Raw genomic sequence first — 8038 nt, 5'->3', positions numbered from 1 at the left:
AATAGGAATTTAAAGCTTACACATTAAAGAAGGTGGCTGTAAAATTGTCAAAGGAGATACTCTACCCTAAAATCTCTAAATGGAAAAGAACTACACAGCCAAGAGTGAGGGAGCTCCAGAGATCATAACAGGTAAAATGAGCTCAATTAGCTCCCATCATTCTCGAAGCACTGCCTCCTAGACAAGGAAGTTATGTGTGTCTCTAAATAAACTGCCCATGGAAGATACATTTCCCAGAGCACAACGACAAGAAAGGAAAGGGTGCCTTCTCCACCACAAATAGTACACATTTATCTTCTGAAAAAGGCAAATGTTGAAATAGATTATATTTGCATTCAGTTTTATTGCTTAGATTGAAACAACTGTGAGGTCCAATTCTAGTGGTCGCTCATGCTCACAATATTATTAATCTCTTCTTTATGGCAGATGCCATTCTGTACAACTTCATAACACACAATGCTGCGCACCAATTACTTCTGTCATTTTATGGCTTGGCCTTTGTTTCGCTTTTGCCTTTATTTTAATCCTATTCATCTCTTTCTACTTTGTAATATTTCTCCTTATAAGCTATCTTATGCCCTTTCAGAAAGAGAAGAATAAATAAAAATAACAAAACAGATACATCAGGATACTATTCATAAGCAAGTTATGTTTGAGATGAGTGTACATTATATATCTAAATCATATATACACATATATTGCATATTATATAGATTTTTAAGTGCATTTTATGATGGAAGCAAACTGAGGATCTTGAGTAATATAATAACCACACATTACAATTGCACTTGGTATTGTTAAAGACACAAGATGTGATTGTTAAAAGTCAAGTTTTGAACATGGTGTTTTCAGAGATCAATAAGGTTTTTCCTTTTATTGTTAGCAATTTTCTAATAAAATGGGAATAAAGAACAACCACATGAAATTCTAGTGGCTCAAGCAAACCCCTTTGGTCTCTGGAGATTTATTTGAAACGATGCCTCATTTTCTCTGGCAAATGTAGTCTAGTACAAAGAAATGTCTAAAATGCCCAGAGGTGATAGCATGTACACAATGGATTTGAAACAAAGCAAAATGACTGATCACAGAGATTTTGACATTGGAACAAATGGGGTCTCAGTTGCAAACTGTCCTCCACGGTTAAGGTTTAAGCACAGTTAAGAGAGGCCTGACCTTGGCTGAGGATCCAGCCGGCCCCCAGGCAGGAGATGGCTTTTCCGAGAGTCTGGTGGCTGTGAAATGCTTTCAGGAGGAACTTCTATCTGCCCCAGTCTCCTGATTATGAACGGACAGAGAAATTATAGAATCAGAAAACGTGGCTTTGGGAGTTTCCAGTCTTTGCTCGGCTTTCTCCCATCCTCCGGTGGTACCTTTTCTTTTCCACCTCCCCTTAAGGTACCGCATGACTTTGCAACACATGGAAAAGCCATTGTGTCTTCATTTACACTGATTACAAGGGAATTCCTTGTCATAGGTCAGCTCCAACTCTCTCAAACATTTCTGTTGTTAAACATGTTCTTTTTATTTTTGGGAGAAGAGAATGTGTTGCTAAGACATTTCAGCTTGCATGAAAGTAAGAGTTTATTTTTTTAAATAGGAGGATGATACTCTTCCTTAAGACAGTATCCACTTACGAGCAGCTTGACGCTGCACCTGCTTACTTACTTTCACGGCTGCATAAGAAGGAGGAGGCAGAATCCGGCAGGTGAGCAGACTGCGGAGACAGCTCTGCTGTGTCCCTTTACTTTTCCTTCTGTGGCAGTTTTCCTAAAATGACCCTCCCGTGCTGCTCCTCCAATCCCCCTGAGAGCCACTTCCTCAGATGGCCTCTGCTCTACCCGGTGTTTTTGCTTGCCACTCGTGTTCCTTAGCAAGCATGCGGTCACGTCCCGGCGTTCTGTTCCTACCATCTCCACTTTGGCAGTTTCTCCTATTTCTGACCCGACCAGAGAGCGCAGGAAGAGTAATGTCTTTGCGGGATCTGGAAAAAGGTTGGATAGACCTCGTGGATGAGCTTCGAAGGTCGTCTAAGGCCCTAAGATCATGGTGGAGGCAGGTTGGGGACAGGAGAACTCACGATATTTCAGAGTAAATATTAAAAAATGTTTGCCTTTTAGATTCCAGAAGAGAAATTTTGAATATAAGATGGTAATGATCAGAAACAATATATCTTGCTGAACTCAGTGTAACCGCTGTAAGATTTTTTAAAAACCTACAAGGAGAAACTAAAAGCTGTTTTGGCTACTAGAAAATTACAACAGCTTAGATGAATGTCTAACCTTGTCTAATTAGCTTGAAGTACCGTAATAATTACATAAATCTCTACGTCTGTCAGATTTGGCTGGTGGAAAGGGTTATTGCAATAATAAAGTCTATATGTATTTATATATATGTGTATATATATATATATGTATTTATATATATGTATATATATAATTAAGAACTGTTGGAATTGTAATAAGGTTCCATGATCACTTGTCCTGGTCATTTAATCATATCTTTAAAAATACACAGATAACACTAATGAGAAATGACGAAGAGCCATGCTGTCCTATGTCGATTAGCAATATAATCACAAGTAAAATACCAGTGTCAGAGCAGAATGAACCACGGAGTCACGGATAAGCCGACTTCAGAAAGTTGGACCCAAAGTCAGTTTCAGCATGATGGTACTGATCTGGGAAGAAAGTTTTACTAGAAATGAAAACAAGGCTCAGATTCTTGGGTCAGGAAATGCATTTCATTTTAGGTCAGCGTATAAACAGTCTATATGAAAAGAGAGGGGTAACTGAGGGAGTAATTAAACTGGAATCAGAGTCTGTGTGGTCATAAAGCCTGGAAGGGACAAAGCCTAAGGCAGTAAGACTCACGAGACGGGCATGTAGGGCAGAACGAGGACCTTTGGAGGAAAGGAGCTGGTGTAACTGTGTGAGACGTATCTGGACTGCAGAGCTCATGTGATAAACACATCCGTGGGGTCACAGGTCGAAAAGCGTGATACTCACACCAGGAAAGCAATCTTTCCTTTGTTTGATTAAGTGAAACATATCTCAGTGTTAGGCCCTTTGATGTAACTGAAATATTTTAATGTAAACCGCACTCTATGTAGCAGTGCTAAACATTCTTTTAGGAAGAGAATTTAGCAGAAATGCGTTGTTAGCTTCTTTCCTCAGGGGTTTTCAGTAACACCAATAATTCCCCTATATGGACTGCTCCAATCCAAAAGGAGTGAGAAGAGAAAATAATGGGTAATTATAAGTTAACAGTGAAATATGCTTAGATTAAAAAATCATGCTCTAGGGGCACCTGGGTGGCTCAGTCGTTAAGTGTCTGCCTTCGGCTCAGGTCATGGTCCCGGGGTCCTGGGATTGAGCCCCGCATTGGGCTCCTGGCTTGGCGGGGAGCCTGCTTCTCCCTCTCCCACTCCCCCTGCTTGTGTTCCCTCTCTCGCTGTGTCTCTCTCTGTCAAATAAATAAATAAAATCTTTAAAAAAAATCATGCTCTAAAGTAAGAATATTTTCAAATTAAAAATGTTGCTACACTTGCGGTGAGCACAGCATAATGTATAAACTTGTCAAATCACTAAATGGTATACGGGAACTAATGTAGCATTGTGTGTCAGCTATGCTCAAATTAAAAAAAGATGTTTCCAGATCATTCTAATGTTTATAAGATTGTAAACACTTCCATGAACTGACTCATAGATTTATAAATAGATTTCACACTGCATATGTGGTCTCAATAGCCACTACATTGCCTATGAAGTTTCCTAAATCTCATCTTTTTGTCAATAAGTTGTGCATATACAAATAACAGCAGTGTCGCCATGGTAACCCGCGTAGGTTAATATTGGTTTGCAACTTTGAGAGCTGGGGGTGGGGGGGTGAAATTTGCAACGGGCCTCCCATTCACAGAGGGCAACAGGAGACCAAAGAAAGAAGCAGACCACTCTGGATTGGTGGGTGGAAGGTGTAATAAGCAAGGGACCTTAGGTAGGGGGCTTGTCTTGGGTGGCTGCAAGACAAGCCGATTTCTGCACCAGCCCTCCAGAATCTTAAAAGTTTATATAGAGGCCTTAACAATGTGATTCAGTCACGTAGTCCCCACGTAATCTCAGCAGCACATTACTCTCTCAAGGCTTTGTCCTGGAAAACGGCTCTTCCGGTGGGAATGGTGGGCAGAACGTACATCCAAGGACAGAAGAGGGGCTTAGAAGTTTTGGCTGCCCAGCACCAGCTCACAGGGCAACTGTCTCACCTCCTCTGGATGACCTCCTTCAACCTTGAATGGGTCCATTTAAAAGGTAAATAGCTTAAAATAGAGTGAAACTGACAGGGGGAAAAAAAAAAATGTGTACTTGGCTATAAAGCCTGAAGCGAAGTACCCAGTACGTTTTTGGAGAAACCAGATTCTTGCAATTTGGGGGAAAATGGGAACTTCACAAATGATGTAGCTCAGGTAACTTATAGTTCAGAGAATCCGAATGTGTCTTTGTCTCTTACTCATTTATGGCACAGTATCATCTTTGCAAAGACTTCTGAAAGACTGTCTACTATTGAGATGAAATATTAATTTTTAGATGAATTTGAATTAAAATTTGGAAGGCCTCAACTGATTATAAGATAATTGCTGGAAATCTTATAATTTGCTCTGGGTATTTTGCTATAAGACACACTTGAGGTGATTTATTTTTATTTATTTATTTTTTAAAGATTTTATTTATTTGAGACAGAGTGAGAGAGAGCACAAGCAGAGGGAGTGGCAGGCAGAGGGAGAAGCAGGCTCCCCACTGAGCGGGGAGCCTGATGCGGGACTAGATCCCAGGACCCTGGGATCATGACCTGAGCCGAAGGCCGACGCCCAACCGACTGAGCCACCCAGGCATCACGAGGTGATTTATTTTTAAACTGGTTCATTCAAAATGTACGATACATACAGACAAGTGGGGTATGGGGGGTCATTTAGCATTTTAGAAACTTTTACATTTCAATCAATTTTCCTCATCTCCCTTCACAACAGTCAGTGATTATTCAAGAAAATTCTTATAAGTGATCTGATGACAACATTAAAGAATAGGTAAGCAAAGATTTCTATTTCTGACCAAGAAGGAATTATAAAAACCAAATTTACCGTCCTGCCCACAACAACTAAAAAGTGAGACAAAATACACAGAAGAATAGTGTTCAAGGTGTCGTACATTAGCAATAAAGGACAGTGGTCCCTGAGCTTACTGCCCAGAGGAAATGTTCAGAAGCAGAGCAGGAAGGAGGACCCAGGTGGAGACACAGGCTGCGAGCCTGAGAACACCACAAGGACACCGTGCTGACCAGAGTTCACAGGGTACCAGAGGTGAGAGAGCTGCACCACGAGAGAACCCCAGAAATCTGCAGGAGGTCCTCCTCAACTCTTCACATGAGTATTGATCCGTTCACACATGAAAAAAACACCGGAATCTGGGAAGTAACTACTCAAAGAATTACAGGGAGCAATCGATGGAGTTCGCACAGGGCTGTTCTATTTCCAACAGTCACAGTGGGAAACCTCATAATTTGGGGAGCATTAGGTAGAGAACTTCACATGGATACTCATGTAGCTCAAATGCAGGGGACAGTCAGACCTAGGCTGAGCATTTCTTTTGTCCACCTGACAGCTTCAAAGTAACATCCAAAAGGATCAAAGGATCAGACAATTTCCAAGTAGCTTAACTGTGTCACAGAACAAAGCTCAACAATATTTATAAGAATACAAAATATCTAGCAACCAGAAAGGAAAATTGCAGTGTTTATCCAATCAAAAATAACTAGGCATGCAAAGAAATACAAAAATGTGTCTCATAATAAGAAAAGATACTCAGTGGAAACCAAACCAGGTGACAGAAGTAGTGGACAAGGATGTTAAGATGGCTACCAGAGACCAACCCTCCATGCTTGGCATGAACACAGGGCTGTGGTCCTCTGGGAGCTGATGATCATCTTTAGAATGGGGGAATGGGATTGTGGAAGAGCTCTGAGTGTCTGCAACACTGTTATAAATCAAGGATTTCCACCAGCTCTTAGAGGAAGTATCATCCATGTTGTGCTCCCTATGGACTTGTGTGTGTGTGTGTGTGTGTGTGTGATTTTACCAGAATGTTCGTATTTGAGGGAATAGTTGACGATAGAAGATACAGTAATGAATTATGTTAGTTACAACCAAGCTTTTCTTTAGGGGAGAAAAGGGAACTCAGACCCCATCTCCTTGTTTGCTGCCTTGTCTTTAGCTTGGACATACCTTTTTTTAAACAATTACAAAGGCTATTTGTTTCATAGCCTGGCAAATAAAAGTGAAGATTTGAACAATAAGGTTCTCAGACATTTAAATGATCTCTATGAATTGGAGCCACAGGATGGTTCTGTGGTTGTGGATCATACCCTTCCCATGGCTCAAGGGAGTGCTCCTTCTCTGAGAGCCATGCAGCCATCCAGTATTACAAGAAAGATTCTGGAAGTCCTGAAATGTATGCTGTTGTGGAAATACATGGTGCTCGCCCAGATGACTATGGTGACTTGACATTAAAACTACATCATGGTCAAAAGCAGAATTTGAAGGAACAGTGTCACTTGGGTGTCACTGAAGTTTTTATTTAGCCTTTTTATAGGAAAGAATATACACATTCTTGGTGGGATAGGCTCTGCACGCAGAGGAAAACATTACGACCTTGCCTTATGATTGTGAATGGCAAGGTACCAACTCATTTTCTTACCCGAATCTGGATATAGCAAGGTGGACTACCTTGGTATCAAATTCTTGGGAAGATTGAAAAATACCATCAAGTCTAAGAACAAGAGCTAAACACATGCTGTTTCAATCAGCAGTCAGTTGTATTTGGGGAATGGAAGAGCTGGCCATGTAAAACCACGGAGCAGTCAGGTGATCTGTGCTTCCCTGATACTGAGAAGCCGCCAGCATCACCCCCAGTTCAACGGGTTACATCTACTGCTAACTCGAGCCGGGCGAGTGGGCTGAGGTGCTCGCAGCTGAGGTCAGCTTTCGCAGGGGAACACGGACACGCTGCAGAAAGATGCATGGCTAGATTCCCCAGCGGCACCAGACACGAAAGGATTCAGAGCGGGTGCTCGCGGACAAGGCGGTGGTAACACTCTTCCCAGCAGCATTCACGTTTTCCCGTCTAGATAACAGCTTCCATTCTTTGATAAACAGTGGAAAAACTGGACATATATCCATGCGAGGGACTTCAGTGGAACATAAACCAGATTCCTAAGTATGGGCTGGCTGCCCGCAATGCCCTTCATGGTCATTTTGGCAGCCAACGTTTCTCACATAATAGTTAAGGGGTGGAGATGCTGAGGAAAAGTGAAAATCCTCACACTTCAACAAAGGTGGATGGACTAAGTAGTTGCCTGGGCTTGAGGCACTTCTGTGTTCAGCACTGTGCGGGGCACGCTGGCTGTCATACACTGCTGCGTCTGACATAGTAACTGTCCTCCTTGTGGCCACTTCCTATACCTTCCTTCATAAAAGCTCTGCTCTCTGACAAATCTCTCTTTTTTTAAATTTTATTTATTTTTGAGAGAGAGAGAATGATAGAGAGAGAATGAGAGGGGGGAGGGTCAGAGGGAGAAGCAGACTCCCCGCCGAGCAGGGAGCCCCACGTGGGACTCGATCCCGGGACTCCAGGATCATGACCTGAGCCGAAGGCAGTCGCTTAACCGACTGAGCCACCCAGGCGCCCCGCTGACAAACCTCTTTTCTTGGTTAGTACTGTGATGCCAATTTTTCTACCCATGTGATTTGATTCCTTTTAACTGTTTAAAAGTGGCACAGGGCTTAAATAATTATTAGAAAAAGATGCAAGTTCAGAAACTGTGCCTTTGACATTTACGATTTTCTGAAGATCATGGTTAAGATCCAAACTGAGTAATGGATTTTCTGGATTCTTTTCAGATCAATATATTTGAATCTATTTGGGGCCAATTCATTTAACGTATTGTAGCCTTCAATTTCTCCATCAAGAAAAGAATTGACCTTTAAGATCTT

This window comes from Halichoerus grypus, chromosome 4 (assembly GCF_964656455.1).
Source record: "Halichoerus grypus chromosome 4, mHalGry1.hap1.1, whole genome shotgun sequence".
Taxonomy (NCBI): Eukaryota; Metazoa; Chordata; class Mammalia; order Carnivora; family Phocidae; genus Halichoerus; species Halichoerus grypus.
Note: the sequence above shows the minus strand (reverse complement) of the source record.